A 22,189-nucleotide genomic window follows, 5' to 3' on the forward strand; every position below is an offset into this window, starting at 1 on the left:
AAAGTCTTTCGCATCTGTTAAGGCATTTCTAAAGGTTCTCTAAAAAGTATTTATCCTGTATGGGAAGAAATGTCTTTCCCATTAGGCTTCCATTAAGAGTCAGAATATCACTAGTAAGATACTACTCCATATCTTGATTAATTTAATTAACCTACCATACACTTTCATAATATTCTATTATAATCAAAGAAATTAGATGAACTTCCAAAGTTCATTCTACTCAGGTATGTTACATGTGTAGCTTAAAAATTTAGAAGACAGATATTTTAAAACCCAACCCTATGATTAGTAACATTAAAAAACCAACAAAGTACTACCTTAACAGGGCTTAGATGAACAAGAAAGTTGCCTTTGCAGGAAACACATTTTGGAAGGCTTTGGGGGTTTCCAGGACAGCAGCTTATTAGGTGAAACCAACTGTCATGGCTTTGAACTAAAAGCCTTCTAGCTCCTGAGAACTGATGTGGCTTACCTGTGTAATAAAGGCATGTTTCACAGAAAACAACTCTTGACACTTTTGGGCCACATAAGAACCAGCACTAGGTCCATGACTAGCTAACATACTGAATGAAATCATAGAATCACACAACCTAACATTGTAGATAACCTTGTAGATATACTTAGGAATTCTGTCTTTGATTTCACATGGTCAGGATCTCACCACAGTACCAGAGCAACAGTAAGCAAACAAGAACAATTCAATCTTTTTTCAGTGTTCTAGAGATCACAGCAGGAAAAGACAATTTTTTACTTCCATCCTCCAATGTTCAGTCTGCAAAATCTAACCCTCCATAAGTTTTGTGACATACAACTTCCATCAATATCAAGGATTTATATCGATGTAAAATGTGAGTAATGATAACAGAGAATCCAAATTATTGTCTTTGCTGACCTATGTAATTTATACAACTCTAGAAATTAACTTTGCAGGAGTCATTCAGTGGCCCAGCATGCAGTTCTTGGCTGTGTGCACTATAGACACAAGTAAATCTAACTATTATTTGCTTTCTGAAGCATTTGCTGCTCCGATAAAGGGAAAAAAGCAAATGGAAGAAATTAAGCAAAGGAGGAGAAGATGGATCTCCTACAATATAAAAAGAGGAGAGAGCATTGCAAGGACACAAAAATCCAGAAGTATTTAAAGGACTACTTCAGAGAGGAAGAGAACAAGTCAGCTATAATCAAACCTTTCACATTACATCATGTCAATGAGATTCCTGCATGTTGTAATACACTCTGGTATCTTATCTGTATCGATAGAATACAGGGGTGGCTTGGGTTTACATCATAAATTGGGCTACACCAATTAAGGTGCTTCTACTGCTATTCTTTGAAGCACACAACAAAACTAAGGCCTAAAAGCCTCCACATGAGGCAAATCCACTGCCCTATTTTAATTTATTTATATACAAAAATTATAACAACAAGTTAAATAAACTCCCCATTCTCCTCCAAAGATTGTATATACACACATGCATATGTATAAATATACATAGAAAAGACAGGTTTGCTTGAGAAAAACAGAAATTACTGTCAGATCAGCCAGAAGATTCCTATCAGCCACAGCAGATTCATATAAACATTCAAATAATGCAAGACTAACTTGGTCACATAGCCTTGTTGGGTTTTTTTATGCTCCTTGTTGATGAACTATCCAGGCAAAATGAAGAGAGCTGCTGCAATATAAATACAGAGTCAGTCTCAGCAAAAGCAAACAAAAAATCATATCAAGAATGAGCAATAAAAGTTTGACATAAAGTATCCTGAAAACTAAAACACAAGCCAAATACAAAACAATTAACACAAGCCATTCATCAGCTTCAATTTTATCATTCTCCCAAAGCCATGACATGAAGTTGTATAATCTTTCGGGTTTTGATGAAATCCAGGATGGTTTCTCTGGCTGTTTTTCAGATCTCTGCTGTGGCTCATATTTTCTGTTTTTGCAGTTTGATCATTATGACTGATAGTTCTTCTGTAAAATGTAAAGCAAATTATACTCGGCAACAGTCATCCTCTAGCTTTTGCACACAATGAGCTTGTTTAATCACAGCCACATGGTTTTACATGTGATGTACGTGAAAGTGATTTTAAATGCTTTCTAAACACTTCTATTGTTTTAACAAAAATATCAATTCATTTTTTTCTTCAGAAAAACCTCATTGCATTTAAAAGAGTAAGAAATGTATGAAGTAGGATCTGTACACATTTTTTCTCTCATTAATCTCAATGATGTTTCCATCTGAGAAGATAACGTGCCATCAAGATGTGATTTTAGGCACAGGAATTGTAGAAACCTGCCCAGTACTTTAACTTGAAGGTCCACGTGATTACACAATCCAAATCTCAGCTCTTGAAAACTAACTGCATCAAGATCTTCAAGAAAAATCTTGAAAACCTGAACTTAGTGTTCATCTCAACAACCTCTGAGAATATCCCTTCTTCCTCTGTCTACCTTCCATACTGTAAACCATCACATGTAAGCTGGCGCTTGGACGAAACATGCTCCCAGGAGACTATTCATAGCACATTACCACATACAGCACAGTCTAAAAGTCAGAATTATGATCAAAAGGCAGATAAGAAGCATTAAACACATATCCGCCCAAGCTAAGGGCAATCTTTCAGTGCAATGCAGTTGTTAGCAAGCTTCTAAATGTTTACAAGTACTTCAAAAGCCACACACTTCTGGAGAACAGTAGGTACAAAAGCAGATCAGATCCCTTTTCTAGGGCCCTTTTACAGATGTCAGTTTCTGCCATTACTGCTGAAGACCCGAGTGTTACCCCTACCACGTCTTTTCTCTTCTAAATTGCTAACTATGACAAGTGCCAACAGTTGGCTTTATCATTCCTTGTTGATTTACTGAAAGACAAGAAGGAAAATAATGTTGTGATATTAATGCCACACGTGCTTCTAGTCACAATACATTATAAGACCCACATTTTCTCATACTTCCAGTTATTCAGTCTCTCAACTACTTGTCTAAGACATTATTTGCAAAAAAAAAATAGTCTTGCCCATATAGAATTATTGATGTCAGTGGTTGCTGCTATAATACTGAATTACCTTCTTCTCTATCTATGTTCTACCCTCATATTCACAGTCCAGCATTTATGAGGGACTGAACTGTGTTTGCCTACAATTTTTTAAGGAAGTGTAATAAGCTGCCAGAGTTCCTGGGAGTTTTCTGTACAGCACAGAGCTACTGAATGTGTGTAACTGAATCAAAAGCAGGCAGTTAGGCACAGCACATCAACAAGATTATTAGTATAAAGCAATAGAAGAATCTACACAATAAACATTATCCAGACCTCCAAGCATCAGGTCTAACCTAAGAAACCCTAAGCCCCTAAATACTAGCAGAGGCTCAGCCACATGTTGGCATCCTGGCTTGTATTGGAAACAGTGTGACCAGCAGAAGTAGAGAGGTGATTGTCCCCCTGTACTCAGCACTGGTGGGGCCACACCTTGAGTACTGCATCCAGTTTTGGGCACCTCAACTCAAGAGAGGTATCAAGGTGCTGGAGCGAGTACAGAGGAGGGCAACGAAGCTGGTGAAGGGCCTAGAGAAAAAAAATCTTATGAAGAACGCTTGAAGGAGCTGGGAATGTTTAGCTTGAGAAAGAGGAGGCTGAGGGGAGACCTCATCAGTCTCTACAATTACCTGAAAGGTCATTGGAGAGAGGTTGGTGCTGGTCTCTTCTCACAGGTAATTAGTGACAGAACAAGAGGGAATGGCTTCAAGTTGCAACAGGGGAGGTTCAGATGGGACATTAGGAAAAACATTTTCACAGAAAGAGTGGTTAGACACTGGAATAGGCTGCCCAGGGAGGTGGTGGAGTCACCATTCCTGGATGTGTTTAAGGGTCATTTGGATGTGGTGTTGGTGGATATGGTTTAGGGGAGAACTTTGTAGAGTAGGGATGATGGTTGGACCGGTGATCCCAAGGGTCTTTTCCAACCTGAATAGTTCTATGATTCTATGCTCTTGGGAATATGGGTATTCCCAGACACATTCTCACTGCTGAAGGGCAACATTCTCTACTAATTCCAGAATAAACAACTCATCAGAAAATTCTTCCCATCCAAATTTCCGTAACATCAGCACTGTCTCCAAGGGTCACCTCTGATCCAGACTGATTTAATCAGTCTCTCTCCCCATCTGACTTCATAGCTTTCTGTACTGGACCATCTTTGGTTTTTTGTTTGTTTGTTTGTTTTTCCCCCCCCTCCCCAGTAGATGCTACTTCAACTGTAAAGTGAGAATACCTAGATTAGGAAAGACAGCTTGAAACTGAATTCTGAAGTCCACCTCTTCAGACACAAGGTTTAACAAAAGCATATTTAACCTGAGAGTGATGTTGATACTGGCTTCCCAAAGAGTATTAAGCAATGTGTAGATAAAGTGTTTTTCCCTGTAACTAGGTCTAAAATCTGGAACAAAGGAATACAGAAACTAAGGATCACAGGAACCGCATTCTGTTCCAGGTTCACCCTTTGGACTCTGCCTTCCCTAACACAGGGAAAATACCTACTAACATGCACACTGGTCATAAAAGCAAAAATTAAGTATTCTCAGAATTCTTTGGAGACAGTAATAACAATGAACTTCACACATCATAAAGTCATGTCCCAAAGCACAATAATAATACATTTGTATGCTATGAATGCAGCACAAGAATACACTGACAAAGTTATCTAGAAAAATTAATGGAAAACTACACTACCTCCTCTGGGCCCACCCGCTCACAGTCTAATGCTGACTCTGTGATAATCTTACTTCTTTTACAGGAATTATGTAATAAATGCAATGCCATATAGTCATGATCTCCAAATTCCACAGAAAAAAAAATATAGTATATAACAGAATGAAAAAACTCACAACATAAAATAAAAAAGTCCAGTCTCAGCTATAAACTATTTCCCATCACCATTACAGTTCTACAGCCAGTGGGAGAAGGAAAAATTATTAACTAGAGTTCTGCAAAACATGACATTTCTTGTCCTTAACCAGTAAATGTTTCTGTCTGTAATTTCATTGGTATGTGTATTGTTTGCAAGCTTGGACTGAAAAACAGTGACTTGTATCTTTCTAATATAAAATAGCCTATTGAACTATGTTCCAGCAACATATGTAGGACCTTGCAGATATTCCACCATGGGAGCAGTTAATCAGGCCATGTCCTAAGAGAGTAAAATTAAATTAGAAAAAGAATAGCAGTAAATTCAGAATAGGCATCTGCAAAGTAATTTGAAAATAAATTTTGTCCTGGCAAAGAGGAAAGCAAATACTTTGTAAGGGTCATAAGGGTTTGGGGAAAGCACCAAGGCTCTAAATTAACGCAAAGAGACTCTGTTGCTCCAAAGTCTATAAACTGTAATAGCCAAGCCATTGCTTCCCAAGAAGAAACTGTTAGGCCTCTGGATGTTTATTAATATTTGTTAGCCATTTTTTTCCAGGCTATTATTACCAGGCCAGTAACTGTGATATTAAGGAACTATCAGCTAGAGATTTATTTTGTGTGCAAGTCTGACTGTTTGGTAAATCTCTTGTAAACCATTTGGGAATACTGTGTCCCAGTATGTTCCACTAATTCCACAGTTTGTGTACCTAAACATAATGTTCCAAATTCCAGTTTCCATAATACCAGAACTATTACTGGGATAGCAAGCTGACTTTAGATTTCTTTTAACGTAATTAGAGCAGACAATGGCCTCCAAAGGTAACATTTAATATCTTACTTCTATTTCCAATCCATGTATATTAGGATTGTTGTACTAAGATTGTTTAAGCTGAGATGGAAAAAGATTGTAACCAGCCATGGATCTAGTGTCCAGCACCAGCTATTGTGCCCATGTCTCTTTCACTCTACCAGAAGGATGCCAGGGGTATTTGTGCTCGAGGTCAGCTAGCACCTTCTCAGATATTTAGCTAGTTCAGTCCAGAAGCTCCTTCAACCAGGTTGCCTGGATGTCTTGAAGACAGTTTAACACCTGCACATAGCCAGACCACTCTGGCTGGCCTCATGGCCACAGAGCAAGCCTTTGCATCATTAGTTTCCTAACAAAGAAACAGCAAAAACATACCAGAAAGAAAAATCTGTTGTGGCTAAGTATTCACTTGATACATACAATTTAATTACCCATTATTTTAAAGGAAGTTTCCATTGTGCTTATTGTGCTTATTAGTCTTTTGTGAGACAATGACAGATTACATAGATCTGCATGCTGGTAATTTTTGGGTTCAGAGTTTTGGTCTGTTTGCAACAACAGTTCACCTAACTTGCAGATCAGTTTCTATCTCTGTAAGCAAACTATATTCTATGGCTCCCTTTCCTTCCATATGTCTGTTTGAACTGACTTGCTTACAGTTTATCTTCTGTAAGAACTGTTTAACATAACTTTTGCAGACCATGGTACTTTGATACACAACAAAGACAGATCATTTAAAATGCATCATGGGGTCTTGCTATTCTATTAATTATTTGAGTTTATTTCAGTTTATAACACTGAATGTAGTATCATCCATCTTTAAATATGCACCTTAGTATCTCATCCTTTTATTGCCTTCATTTTTTCTTTCTTCAGTATTTCTGTATTGTTATTTGTTCTTTTTTCCACTTTCCCTTCTCCTCTGCCTTCCTTGTTCTTTTTTGTCTTTTATCTGTCTTTTAACTTCTTCCTTCAGAAATACAGTCATACCTCAAGTGAAACAAACCAACTGTTAAATACACAGTAATTTACAGCAAGAAGTACGCACCTGCTGAGTCTCATACACTACATCAGGTTCATTCAGTCGACCTCCAACAACCCTACTGTGACACCCAAGCCTCCAGAACAGCAGAGTTCCATGATGCATCACCTTTTCTGCACTCAGCAGGCTGCCTCATCCCTTATACACCAGGCGAGGCTATCACAAGATCATGCAAAAGAGAGAAGCTACAGCAGCTAAGTGCTGTACACCTCGCACGCTCCAAGGAACGCTTCCTCAGGAAAGCTTGTTTGCTGTAGCAAAGTGCTGCTCTCATCCCACTTCATGAAGGAATACGTTAAAGGTATATCTCATTACAATATCAACACATGCCAAATTTCATATTTGGGAACCAGAAATGTCCTGTGCATGTACCCACACAGAGAGATGAATTTATCTAAAAATACATAACGGAACCAATTTGATTGCTAGGCTAGAATATGTTTGCTTGACAATCCTGCCAACTCATTATGAACAAGTGCAAGCAGTACTAATACAACATAGTTCTTGGTTTTGTGCTGTACAGTACACAGGAAAATGGTTTAATAGCCTAAAAACTCTGAAAGCTGTTCACATATCTGTAGTTTTGCACACATTGAATCCTAACAATCATAAGTAGAAGCTTTTCAGTAACAGCAAACAAAAAATGAGTAACTTGAACTGGGTTTAGTTACAATATATTTTTATATATATATTTCCTCGGTCTTTAAATATGTGATATGCCTTTCTTACTTTGAATTACACAGAGAAAGAAAACTCCAGTCTCTGAGCTGCAATTTTACACCTGCAAACAGGTGGATGGACAAGTTAACATATGTGTAAAGGCATTTTTTTTTTTTAATACACAGCAAAATGTAAGTTGTAAAATTAATTTGGTATAAACCTGGTCTTCAGTAAGTCTTTGGGAAACAGCAAAGGAGAAAAAACAAATTAATATAAAAAGAGATGTTTGTCTTCCTCTCTACTTTATCTTTAAACTAGTTGCTATGAAAAGTAACGTACACTATATTTTACATCTCTTGTCACTTTTTATATCTGGTTAGTGTATGTATCTGAAGTGTATTTTGTTGAAGTGACAAAATCCTAGTTTCTCTGATTCAGTAAAAGTTTCATTGCTTAGCTCAGTGGGGTAGAATTAAGAAACAATGTACACAAATATGTCCTTTGTTTCTACTTATTTTAACTGGAGGAAAACGGTCACACTGCCAACAAAAGAAACAATTTACTAAAATTCCAGGGGGATATAAATAACAAGAAGTTGATATAAATGGACACAAGAGAGTGAAGTGACAGCTGTCTTACAGTCTTTGTAAGACTTTTCAGCTACTTTATACACAAGAAGGTAGTTAATTCATAGTTAATCTTCCACAAGCCTGTTTTGACACTACCATTCCTAAAATCTCTGCTACATCATTACATATCATTGGCAATAATCCTCAGATGCCCAGTTTTGCTTAGGTGGCCCTGTACCTCCCCTTTACTCTTTTTTAGGTACTGAAACCTGAAGAAAAAAATAACTATACCCTTCCTTAATACAAAATGCAGAAGAACAGAGGAGACAACTGAGGAAAAACATCCTTCTTTCTCAGGTCTTCTAGCCACTGAGTATTTTCAAAACACAGCAAGTGCTTTTTGCAGTATTTCTGCCGTCAAAAGACGAAAATACTGAGCAGTATGAACACGTTCTACTAATGCTGCAGATAAAAGCTTTCTAGTAGCTCCTTCCTACAGGATATCCATCTCACTTGGCCAGCTATGCAAAAAAGAAACACTGCCTTTTCAAAAAGGCACTCAGGTTAAAAGTCATTGATGCTGCAATAAAGTTTTGGAAGGAGAAGGTAATATCATTTGTACTGAGACCAGTAAAATCTGAGTATTTCAGTACTAAGTTCAGTCATCATGTCCACTGAAGCTGCTCCTGGCAAGATTCACATACATGAAAAGAAGTTACATATATACACCCAGTACTGAATTGTGTTATGTGGAAATGGTCAATGGTGGAACTGAGAAATGACTTCTTGCTATGCAATTAGACTGAAGTCCCAATATGGAAGCTTAGAACAGCACTTATTCTCACAAACTCCACAAAAGGTGGGCAGCCAGCAGCCACTAAAACTAGAGGAGTACGGTAACAGCTGTGCAAAACATCCATTCAATAGCTTAAACCACTGATGTTGTCAGCATCTCACCTGTTCATGCAATCAACGGTCTGCTTAACAAAAAAAGTTAATTACCCAGAGATTGTGTGGGTGATGTGCTTCCCAGTAAAGAAGAAAACTAAAAACCTTTACAGTATTTTTATGTTAGAATTAAAGTAGTAAATAAAACTAATGCACTAACTTAAGCACTGTCTGCAATTTCCTTTTCTTCCTAGGGGGCTTGGAGAGTATACACAGCTCTGTTTTAAAATACGTATCAAACTTCTCTAAGAAGATTCCTAATTCTTAAACTACTGATTAGTATCTTTAAGAAACTCAAAGGCAGTCACCAGTTGCAGCACAGGGAGTAGTATAAAGCTGCTGCTGATAAATGGGTATCCAGAATGGACCTCTCTAAATCCTGATAACTTGATTTTTGGGATGTCTGCCCACATCTATCATTGGCAGTATCACAAATCTTATTGACAAGATTTTCAGAGAACTCATTTAAGTCCTTTTAAAAGCTTTTATGTACAACAATAGTACAAGCATTATCTAATAGGATATTCTACCAAGGCCTTCAGCCGCCTTTCCTCATACAGAGATCTGAAACACCTTAGGGCATCTGAACTGGCACAAGATGCCCATATTTTCAATCCTACTTTTAGACTCTAGTTTTGCACACCAGAAAATTATTTGCTATTTCTCCTTTGTTTCAATATCCCAAGATCAAACAAATGCAGACTACAAGTAATCATATGTTTATAAAGAATAATAGCACCAAATCAAATGGACAGAAGCATCACACTGGCAAGGATATCAAATTCCTCTTATTTCCACTACGTTCCCTACCACTATCATAAAGAAGACTGGTAGCATTCTTCTGTTTATTAAAATAAAGGTAACTGTTTATTACAATAACTTAAGGTTTCACATTTTTTGTAACATAGAACGGTTTGGGTTGGCAAGGACCTTAGAGATTATCTAGATCCGACCCCCCAGCATTGTCAGGGATGCCTCCCACTAGATCATGCTGCTCAGAGCCCCATCCAACTTTAGTCTGATTTCAGCAATTTTGTGGGAGTTTTCACTGATTTTCAGCATATCAGATTTTTGGCTCCTAAAATACAGTGAACAAGGCACAAGAAGCAGCAGTCTCCTCCTGCTGTTCCATACATGTACTTTACTCCTTAACAAGTTCTCACTTCTCACTTTCCCCTTTTGCCCCCAACAGGAGTAAGTCAATCAAGAATACTCAACCTGTGAGACGTGGCTGATGTGAGCACCTATGTATGGCACAGGTATTTTGTGTTATATGCCCAGCATTCAAAGCAGTGGAAGCAGAACATGCTGGAAGAGGGCTTGGTCCAGGGGAGGATGAGCAATGCAGCTGAGGCAGTGGACAGATTCACTGAAGTTACTGGACCTATTGCTGTGTGCAATGACCTCATGCCATGGGTGACCATTAAGGATGGAGGTTGGACCTAATCACCTTCTTGAGGGCCAACATACATCTCAGTTTTGTTAGAGCAGGGCTTGCTTAGTCCGTAACTTCACAGGATTAAATTCTGACAGCCAACGTTTTATAATCTGATTACAGAGCCTCCATAAAAATGAAGCTCTGTTCCAGTGAGATGGTATTGGGCAAAACCACTTCTATACATGGAATAAAATAATTCCAGTATGCTGAACTCTTGCATCAGGACTCCTTTTCCAACTTTAATTTGGATCATAGTCACAAACCAACAAAGGAGCAACATATAAAATATGTTTCTATGCCAACAAAATATAAATTATATATTATTTCATTTTCCAAATTACTATTTAACTACTGCCTGTTTTTCCATGAGGGCATTTTTCTGTGCTCAGGACAAAAATCTAGTTGTAACTCATGTTTCAGATTACTAAAAACAATCTTACCATTATCTCCCAACAAGTATTTTGCTACAAGTACATTTACTGACAACGTGAAAAGTATGTTTAAATGTCCAACACTTGAAAAAACCCTTGGCTTCATTATCAAGTAATTTAAGTTACATTCAATGGAAATATAATATTCTGGTTTAAATGAGTTTTGGGGCTTCTATACACACACACTTTCTACAAAGCAGCACAAAAACAACTAAAGGAAAAAATACAGGTTTTTGGTACCTGCACACTTACCTGGTCTCCATCGCATAGATTGGAAACACCATCTACTTACAGAAAAATAACAGAACAGTTGCTGGAGCACTGACCTACAACCAGAGTAAGCCAGAGAAGACAAAACCTTTGCTGGCAGAATTATATTAAAAAATATAGTCCTTGTACCCTAAAAGCATTATCTAGTGCAAGTCCACCGCCTTGCCACAGGTTATTTTGTAGTTCATGTCACAGGGAGTGCTCCATTAAAGGAATACTTTTGTTTTAATAGTTTTGCCTTCAAAAAAGTAAAACCTATTTTATTTTTCATAACCGCTGCATAAAACAGACTAGCAGTGGTTACCGACAATTCGTCTGAAGTGTCAACTAGACACAGCCACTGCAACCCCAGATCTGCTGAGCTGCACGCTTACCGAATTCAGGCGCAGGCACTAACAATGGTTATGTCAGTAAGATAGGAGCAGTACCTACCACGCACCCAAGCTGTCTGCAGTACTTCTGTTTCAAAGTCTACCTCCCTACTGAGCTGATAGGTATCCGACGGGCGATTTGTGTAGCAGCCGTTATGTTTGCACGCACGGGAACAGGGCAATCCCCCTGCCGTCCCCATCTGCCTCTCATCCTTCCAGATGAAGGAAGCACACCACCATTTTTTCTTCAAACAAAGGTTAAGGAAAACTCAACTCCTGCGAAAATAAAGGCAAAGGGGGGAAACTTGTCGGGGCGGGAGCGGCGAGGGAGGCGAAACCCGGGGACAGCCGCTCGGCAGAGCGGGGCTCCCGACCGGCGGGGCAGGCGATGGCAGCACGGAAAGTATTTCGGACCGGAGAGCAGACAAAAGAGGGTGTGTAGCAGCCGCTCGGAGCTGCGGCCGCCTGCGCGCCAGCCCGCTCCGCTCGGCAGGCAGAAAGTCCATTTCTGGGAGAGAAAAACCTCACCTCCCCGTCCCCGCTCCCACCCCGCGCCCTCGCTGCCCAGGACAAGGGCGCGTCTCCCGGCCGGCAGGAACGGCCACGGCCCGACCCGGCCGCTCCCGGGAGGAGGTAACGCCTGCGGGCGGGCTGAAGTTTGGGGGCGAAGGGAAGAATCCCCGCCACACGCACCCCCCCGCCCTGCCCCGCCGCTTACCTGGGGGAGGTGCGAGGCGCCCGCCGCCCTCACGGCGCAGGGAGGTGCGGGGCTGCGCGGCGCCCGGAGGACGTGGGGCTGCTCCGGTGAGGCGGCGGCTGGCTCAGGGAGTGGGAGGGCGGCGGCTCCCCTCGCTCTTCGCCGGCACCGCGCTCGGCGAGACGCGGGCGGGGGCAGGCATGGCGAGGAGGCAGGGAGCGGGGCCGGGGCGGTCACTGCCGGCCGGAGGAGGACGCCCGCGGAGCCCCCGCCGCCGCACGGCCCCCCGGAGGCGGCCGCCCCCTGCTCGCCCCGCGGCGACGGGCGGGTGCCATGGCAGCGAGCTCGCCGGGAGCTGCCGGGGGGTGACGCCCGGCGGGCAGCCCCCGCGGGGGGCGTGGGCAGGCGCCGGCTCCGCGCCCCGAAACTTTCCCGGCTCCTCAGCGAGGTGCCCGGGCGCCGCCCCGAGGGGGACCCCGGCCCTCACGGCTGCCCCACCAGCCCGCCCACTCCCGGCAGAGCTGCCGGGGCTCGGCGGCTCCGCGCCCGGCCCCCGCGGCAAAGTTTTACTCCGAAACCTCCCGGCTGCGGCCCCGTCTCCATGGAAACGACCCCCCCATTTCCCGCCGCTCCCCACGGGAAGCGGCCGAGAAGAGGCGGAGGAGGGCGGAGGGTGCAGCCCTAGCACCGAGGGGCGGCCGGGACGGGGAGCCCGGCGGGGAGGACGGAACAGGCAGCCCCGCGGGATGGAGACGCGGCTCTTTCCCTGCCTCCCCGGAAAGTTTCCCTTCTCTGCAGGAGCTAGCGCGGCGAGCCGCTGGGACCCGCAACCCCTGGCGAGGACCGGCCGATCGGGACACCCCCAGACCGAGCCTCCCCGCCCCGCGCTGCCGCTGCTGCCCCCGGAGCGGCGGATTTGTAGGCGCGCGGTTCCGCCCCGGCGGGCTGAGTGCGGGGCCACGGCCGCGAGGGAGGAGTCAGCGGCGGGGCGGGGGGCTGGGGCGGGTCCCGCTGCCGGGGGGGTGGCACTGCCGGCCGGGGCGGCCTTTTCCGCGGGGCAGCGGGCGCGGCGGGGCCGGGATGCGGAGCCGGGATGCGGAGCCGGTTGCCTGCCCTCCCTTACCCCGCGTGAGAGCCGGACGGGAGCCGTGGAAGCGCGGAGTCATTCACCGAAATAAGGGATTTTTTTATTTGCTTCAGAGGCAATTACGCTCTTATGATTCCACTCTGGGTTTTTATTATTATTTTTGTGTGTGTGTGTGTGCTTATTTTAGGTTTTGTTGTGTTGGGTTTTTTCGTGTCTGCTCACGCACCCCTCGTGACCACCCAGGGACAGCAGGGCTGAGCTACCTGCTGCTCGCACCTTCCAGTCGGGCCAGGTAATAAAGCAGTTGGGCTTGGAAGAGGGGGAGACTCCAGCCTCCAGGGGAGCTCCAACATATCTTTCGAAGGGGGGGGGGGGGGAAATCTGCACTTGCTTAGAATTGGTTTTATTTCATTTTGAAAAGCTGATCATACTTCAACATTGCTATTGCCTTCTGTGAGATTGACCAAAATTCTACCTAATGCATCTCCCAAAAAGAGAGGGAAATGCAGAACTTAGCATAAGCATATCTGAATTTATCATAGGTAGTGCTCTCCTCAGGACAGGTGTGACTTAGGAGTGTCCTTCCACACCCTTCAATAGGACTTCAAGTCTTAAGTGTGTACATTTTCTTTGTGACTGTCCAGTGTGTTGTCAGTTCTCAGTGTACACTTTATGAAGATTACACTCCAGCCTGATAGCTGCAGTGACTTCCACATTAAATGTATCCTCTGTTATCACCTTGTTCTAGCAAGAAGACACATGCCAGCAACTTGGGGCTGCAAAGAGAAGAGTAACATTCCTCAGAAGTTTGGAACACTGCATTTCCAGATGTTCAAGAAGCAAAAGAATCACTTCAAAGTGTCAGATTTCTGTCCATTCAAATATTACCAGAGTTGTCATTTGGTTTGTGCATGATGTGACATGTATTTGATGTCATCTAGTGGGAGGACAGATTTGCAGTGAGGTGTGTACTTCAGAGACCTCAAATTCTGTGAGATCCAGCTGTGCATCATGGAGGCAATGAATGAAGGGATTATGTATGCCCACCAAATCCCTTTTAGATCCAATGTCTCTACAAGTAAAAATTCAGAATTTTTCCTAGAATTTTTGAAAATTGCCACTTCGGAAATTATATGGAAAATTCAGCCTCCTGTGCTGTTAGTAGATGATTAAATGTGACCGAAGGTGTGATGTGAACCAGTGTCAGTTCCACCATGACTCTTGAACTCTCTTGGGAAAGGCTGGGGCTTGTAAATCTACAAGGAAAACGATCTGTTTCGTTCTTTTGAGTGACTTCTGTTTTCCTTCCCAACACTGGACCAGGTACAGTATCACCATACCTTCTCTCTTCATATTTTCATGCCATAAGATGCTTCTCAGATACCTTTTGTCTTTTTGGAAGTGTTAGCATTTAAAATAAATCCTTAGGTTATTTATGCTTTCAAACAGCCCCACCCAAGAAAAGATTCTAGGCAGGTGACAAGAAGAGCCAGTGTGGCTTTGGGGACAGAGTGAGTCCTCCACCTTGGAGTAGCACAACTAGGTGACAAGCATCTCTGGGATAGACTTCTCCTTGCATTTGCTATAGATGAAAAACCCACATGGCCACTGAACCGCAGGATTATTTTTCCACATGGCCCATGAGCTATTTCAGGAAAATGTGACAGTCAGTTTAAATGATTGTGGGCAACACATTTTGTGGGAAAAATGCTGTGGATTGTGGTATGAGAGCTGCCCATCCTAGTGACAGACATTTGGAAGAAGTGTCTTGAAAGCAGATGACATTCAGCTTTTCTTCTTACCTGTGTTGTCTGGATTCTTCAAAAATTCTATCAGTGAATTCATAAAGAGGGATAGTGCCTGCTCCTTTTTCAACTTACAACAGTTTTATACTTAAGACCGTTGCTTTAAGGAATTTACTCCTGGTCTGCAGTAGAAATGAAAGAAGAGGACTCTGAGGCTCTTCAAATTTCAGTCATCTGTATATCTCTGGAGAGTCAGCCAATGTCAAGACCAATATTGCAGGCTTTAAAAGTCAACACTGATACCGCTAATGCCAAGTAAAACAAACATTGTAATGCATTAATTATGAGGGTGGTTGCTTCTTAGATTATAGCAAGAAGCAGTAATTAGCCTCATGAGTGAGATATTCCATTTTAATTTATTTAAAGGCATGGAACACTTATTTGAAATTTGGGGTGTTAGTAGTATTATATTACTTACCCTTCCAACCTACACCTTTCAGTTCATAGTATGAAAAGTCATTTGTTTGCTGTAATAAGGAAGGTGGTGGGTGGATTGAATTGTATCTTCTGTAAATTATTGCAATTAAAGAGAAGACTGGCATTTTTTTAGTTATTGCCCTTGGACAGGATCTAAGATCCAGACTTTTTTCTGCTTTGACTTTGGCTAGAATTTGGCTAGACTTTTGACACTTAACTATCCTGTGTGATTGGGAAGTAAGTGGAAAGTATCCTGAATTTGGAACACAAATTAAATTGAAGGTTTAAAGGATCCCCACTAGAGGTGAAGGGTGGTAGGCAAGTCTGGACCACTAATGTGAGAATAAACCCCACTAGAAGTTATTGGTTTTTTGCTACAATTTAATGTTCACTAAGTACTGTTGAAGTACTTGGAATTATTTATCTTATATAGCTTTAAACTAAAAAAAAATCCTAAAGCTGTTGTCCCTTTAATTCTGATTATGACATAAATACATCTTCAGTTGTTGTTTGTTCATATTGATTTGTTTGTACTGAGTCTTTCTACACCATAAACAGTGAGAGTTTGGTCTCCATAAGCAGTGAATAAGGGTGTCAAGAATTTATTGATGGTAATAAATTATGTGTTAGTCAATAAATAATAAACACATTACTGCAAAATATGTCTAGGTCTCTTTAAATTATTGGTTTCTACCCCTAAAAGTACAAAATTTAAGATCTTTAAGCTGTGCATGAGAAAGTGTTTAAGCAAGACCTAAATAGTGGCTAAATACTAAATCACAGGCCTGTTACATGTAATCAGGAGGTACAAGGGAGTAATAAAACTCGGTCATATAAGATTTAAATCATCCCAATGTTTTTCACTAGGAAGTAGTGTTCACAGTGTAGGTAGTTCTGTAATACACTTATAGGGCACACAGAATGGCTTTGTATGCTGGTATTGTATTTTCCCTTGAACTGCCACTGAAGTTAGAGAGGAATGTCACAAAGGCAGTTGTCTTAATTTGTGACAGTATTGCTGCCTCCCACTGTTTGTCTCTCCGTTCAAACAAGCCACCTTTCCTCACCATCACAGGTCCAGAAGAGGTGCCTACCTCCTTTTCTTATCCCTTACTGTACTGATAGGTCAGCTCCCAGCAGCTTATGCCAGCATCCGTTAGCTAATTGCCATGATCTTTAACAAGCAATTATTTTTGCTATGTTGCCTTGCACACTAGTCCTACCAGGACCTCATCATAAGTTTCAATAGAGCTGCTTCACTGGTCTCCTTATAACAGCAGCGAGAAACTCCATTCCTTATCACCTAGAAAATTCTTGAAAGCAGCTAGGCTGCTGCAATGCAGTAACCACTGACTTTTAGGCTAACCAGTTCATCTGTCACACGCCTTCTTTACTCAGCTGGAAGCTTTTCCTGGCAAATAGCATCCTCTTGCTTTGCATCTGTACGGCACCGGGAGAAATCAGTGAAATCCTGTTCAGCAGAATTATGGTGCAAATATTTGGTAACAGCAATGTAAGCAAAGAAACATGGAACCAAGAAAATGTCAGAATCATATTAGAAGAGTCCTGGCATGTGTCACTATTTATCTTAATAATAATTGAACAGCATGGAATACTATGTAATTTGCCATTCATTGGCTTGAGCTTTACCTTGAACAGTTTCTGAAGCTAGTGAGAATACAGATAGAAGTGTCTGCTTCCAAATTATTTGCAAGCTGTCAACAATACTTACCATGCTGATTTAACTTCATCCTGTCATACTTTCCTACAGTCTAACTATTTTTAAAAAATAATAGACACTGGGTTCTCCAAGTGTGATAAATATATATAAATGACATGTTGGTAGTTTCTGTAAATGGAAAGTCAGATTTTTCTCTCTGCTCAGTCTTGAGAGTATATATGGCTTTTTGCATATAAAGAATTTGCTGGAACATCTATTGTGAACAAGTGAAGTATAAAACAAGTGTTTGAGTTTAGTAGGTTTTAATCTGTCTTGAAGCAATTTAAAGGAATCAGGCTTTCTTGAACATATTCCATTGGCATAATAAAATTTTATTATGCCCTTATTTGAAATGTTTGTCTGAAGAAAGTGTTATTATATATTATGAATACCTGGATGTGACTGTTGGAATGTATAATGTTGGTATCTAATAAAGACAACAGAAATCATAGAATTATAGGATGGTTTGGGTTGGAAGGGACCTTAAAGATCATCTGCTTCCAACCCCCTAGAAATACAACCATTATTTATTATGCACATGTAGATGAAGAGACTCCGAACAATACAGTGAATAAAGGAAGTAAAACACATACGAACTGTAACTCTTGTTTAATGCATAGGTTAATGAAAAAAAAATACTCAACCTGAGAGGTGTCTTCTCCTTTCCAGTCTTATTCTTTCCAGAGCTTTGGCCTATGTCTGGAGGGCTTTCTGAAGTTGTCATCTTTAAATAGCAGCACCATCCTGAAAGGAAGATGTAGACTAACATGTAGCATTTATGTCCATTATAGCAGAAGCCCTCAATAGATAAAGTACAAGTGGATTTTTTTTTTTTTTTAATTAACAAATATATATAAAATGTAAGCTTTTCTCAGATTACTTAATTGTTTGCAGCACACATTTTTATTTCTTTACATGTTGGGTTTCCTGATACTCTATCATTAATCAAAAATCACAGCTCCTCTGTTTAGGCTGTTTCAAGACAGGTAGGTGGGATTGCAGGTAGCATAGTTCCTTGTTTGTGTACGGACTTGTCTCTGCATTTTAAATGCCAGCAGTAGTGCTAGCAAAAGAGAAGATGGCTTACAGAGCTACCATCTTTTCATCATATGTTTCCCAGAAGATAAAGAAAAGCAACATACTGTGTGACTGAATGTGCTAGTTTTGTAACAAGCTTCTCATACCATCTCCATATAACATTCCACAGGGGATTTACAGGAAGTTAGGATTAAGTGAGGTAGAACCATCTTCGAGAAAAGTATTGTTGTTCTTCTGAATGAAAATGTAAACAATGGAGAAAATACAATTTCTCTACAATTTTTATTGATGTCACTGAAGTACTTTATGTGACATGTTGTAATTATCTGTGATTATTTCAATTGTGGTAATAGTGGAGTGCTGGAACATATTCTAGCTAGGAAAAATGCATTAAGTCTAGTCTGATGTCATGAGGGTCTTCTTGTGTGACATAATTATGCAAGACTCCTGAATAACCGAGTCCTGCTGAGAGTCCAGACAGAACTTGGCTGTTACTCAAGTAGTTGAAGCAGGTGTACAAAACCTCAAGCATCATGTCTTTGTGGAAATGTACTGTGAAAGCATTTCCGAGGTTTATGATAAATAGATTGTGATTTGTTGTTCTTTTTATACCTATTTCTGAAAGGCAAATGCTGGATAACTTTGTAAAAAAGACTAAAAATGTGGCAGTTAAAGCAGACTAATTGATGACTTCAAGAAAGTAACCTTTACGATGATAATAATTAAGAAAATAGTGTTTATTCCTAATCCAGTGTTCTGGTTCAACAACACAAATCTATAGTCTATGTTACCTGGTATTTCAAGGAGTTAACCCTGTATAAAAGATTAGTCCCTGTATATATAAAAATATATAACCCTATATAAAAGATTTTGTCTCAGCAATGCTCTGGTCATCCAGTTTTAGCCGCCACCCTCTGGGTTTTTTTGTTACTTCCAGTGAAGATTTAACAAGGGACTGACAGTTTACTGCCTAAATCCTAAGGTAGATTTTTGTAGAAGAGGGATTGCTCTGGTTTTGGTTTTTGCATTTCAGCAGTTTTAGAAGCTAGAGTATGGAGTCAGTGAGCAACATTCTTTGATTAAAACTGAGGAAATAGGGTAAAACTAAGAGTAAATACAGTAGATTTCAGGGAATTATCCCATTTCTGTTGAAATCAACAGCCATACTCCCTTTAAGTTCAATACTCCAAATATTTATCTTACTGAAGCATGGCTTGAGCCTCCTCAAGATGCAGTGTGTTCTGCCACTATAAAGTAAATAATTTCAAGACGTATTTAACTTTAAATATGAATGCAGCTGAAAAACCCATGTATTGCTGTTGGAGAATGCTCTCAGTGTCCTAAACAGACTCAGTAATGATTGTGGGGTCTTCTTGTTATAAAAATAGTGAGATTGGAGTTGTAATTCATATTAGAGTTTTGCTAACATACGAGTATTAGAGAAAATTTACTATTTTGTGATCTTCAGAATTAAGTTTAGCTCTGCAGTGAGGTCTTCAGGTATTCTGCCTGTTCTCCTCAGGAGATGCTCTGAACCAGTGGAGAAATATCCTAAGCCCTGAGAGAAAGGAGGAAGAGTGACTTCATGCCTTTTTCATTTGGATCTGCATTAGAGATATTTCTGTACTCACATGCCCCATTGACACATGTATGTTAATATGTTGCAATGGCATAAATATTTTTCCTAGTCTCTTATAAAATGTTTTGGGTTTGTTTTTCTAATATGGAACTTGTACTTAGAGACAGTGAATTTTAATACATACATAAATACATATATAGATTTTTTTTTTTTTTTTTTTAATATGTGTGTGTAAGTTACAATCTTTGCTTTCAAAATGCATTGCATTCAGGTTTCACTCCTTCCACAAAAATTTTGCAGTGCTTAGGGTTTAAGTTTTCCTGTGAGAACCAAGTAACTATACTGGGAGATATATTACTTTTGGAGGATCAGATATTAAAGCAAATAAAACTGAAAGATGTTCTAGGGAAAAAAAAAAAAAAAAGAAGGAAAAAAAAAAGAAAAAGGAGAGAAACCCTTGAAATTTTTAACCCATTTAAAAAATGCATTCTACCACAGGTCATTTTTGTAGTCATGAGTGCAAAGCCCTTAAACAACACTTTCATTTCTGAACTAGTAGCCCAGAACACAGCAGATTCTCATTTTGTATCAGGAAATTGTCTCAGAAGGGACTGTGGAGGTAGCTACTATGCTAAAATGTAACAGGAAAATCTGAAGGACAGGGCAAATCTCTATACAAAGATGCCTTTGAAGGATTTTATTTATGGTTTTAATTGTCTCTGTTCTGCTTAAAGAATTCTAAATGTCTCTTAGGGTTGATTTAGATACGAACATAAAATCTGTTGCCTATTTCCAGTGAATTATTGACAAAAGATGCTCAAGAGGGCAATGCAGAGAAATAACAGTGGAGTCACTCATTAATGTCTAAAATTTCCATTATTAATAATTATATAACAATCATATCAATCTACCATTCAGTGCATTTTATCACCATTTTGTTTCAAATCTCATTTATGAAAGGGTTATAATTGAATAGTTATGTATGAATATTAGATTTGCTTAAGTGTGATAAGGAGGAATCTGTTATTCATTAATTCCATACATCTCCCAGGATTTATTATATCAAAATCTGAAGTACAGGGAAATTCTTTTCAGACAAGTATTGATACCTTCACTGAAGTGCTAAGGATGGAAAGAGGTCATGTCAAAACACACTAACCTTATGCTAGGAGAAAAATGCTTCAGAAGAACTGTTATTTTAAAGATATTTTGAGGTGTTTTCCCAAATGTATTTAAGTTAAAGGAGATATTCAGGAATAAAATGCTCTGCAGAATGAGCCTGACTACCTTAGCATATTGCTAATTGCTTCAGCACATCTGCCGATGAGCGCACAGCAGCCTGGCTGGAACCTCCCTTGATGAAGCTTGCCAAAATTATCAATTCATTCTTTGTGTGGAACTGAAGCAAAAGGAACTTTTGCCAGCATCAGTTTGTTCATTTTACTGTCTTTCCTGAAAAGATCTTTTTTTCTTCCCATCTTGACCAAAACTGGAAAACATCTTCCTCAGGAGAGCAGTTTTGGTACAGTTATTTAGACATAACCAGACAGTTTATTATGTACCCATCTGCACTCAAGTTCTCATTTATTTTAGTGTGAATTTTGTGCACTGGATGGCAGACAGAGGTACTGCCTAGCATTTACTTCCCTTTTATCTGTCAGTGAGACCCATCATGTAAATGACATTCTCTTTCTGGTATTTTTTCTATCCCAAGAAAGCTATCAATGTTAACCTTGGTCTCCCAGTTACACTACAGCATGAATATTTACTTTTTTTAAGTTTAAATTCCGCCTGCAGTTTCCAGTTGTCAGAGCACACCTGTTGTCGCCCATAGCTGTTAATAACATGGCACTGCTCACTGAAACATGAGAGCCTCCATTTTTCATTTAGCCATCAGCTGTGTTTCAGGTCTACAGTTTACTTACCATGGGATCTGAAGCATCTTTCTATTCCCACAGAGTTTCTCCCATTGAGGGAAGATTAAATCCATATCTTTAATGAGAAAAAAAAAAAAAAAGCAGCTTCTGTTTTGCAATTGATTTTATATTGTTATTAACTTTGCTGATAACCAGTTTAATTCAGCTAAAATGCTCTTAGCTGTATGTGATGTCTTTAAAAGCATTTAATAATGCTGAGATTGGTACCAGACATGCTGACCAGCCATGATTCATATAATTTCCTAATTTGATGTCTTTTCCTCTAAGGTTAGACTGTGATCCTCTGGGGTCAGGAACTGTCGTGGATGGAAGAACATGGTGGAGTATGATTTTGTGGGCATGCTTTCATGTGCATTGCCCCAGCCTCAGCCTCCCTGCCGCAGGACATGCAGTCTCATGACAGAGGAAGGGTTCCAGCATGCTGACTTGGCCCAGACAGTAAGGATATCAGAGTGGCCTACACAC

The 22,189-nt window shown here is 40.4% G+C and overlaps 1 protein-coding gene across 2 annotated transcripts in view; it reads right to left on the reverse strand.

The window, feature by feature from the left end:
* TMEM200A (transmembrane protein 200A) overlaps nucleotides 1-11,765 on the reverse strand; it is a 179,883-nt gene extending 168,118 nt beyond the window's left edge. For both annotated transcript variants that reach the window (XR_007889088.1, XM_051615318.1), the window contains exon 1: nucleotides 11,506-11,765. The gene's annotated coding sequence lies outside the window, so the exon portion shown is untranslated. The remainder of the gene's footprint in view (nucleotides 1-11,505) is intronic.
* Between the last annotated feature and the right edge of the window lie 10,424 nt (nucleotides 11,766-22,189).

Source organism: Apus apus, chromosome 3 (assembly GCF_020740795.1).
Source record: "Apus apus isolate bApuApu2 chromosome 3, bApuApu2.pri.cur, whole genome shotgun sequence".
NCBI classification, from domain to species: domain Eukaryota; kingdom Metazoa; phylum Chordata; class Aves; order Apodiformes; family Apodidae; genus Apus; species Apus apus.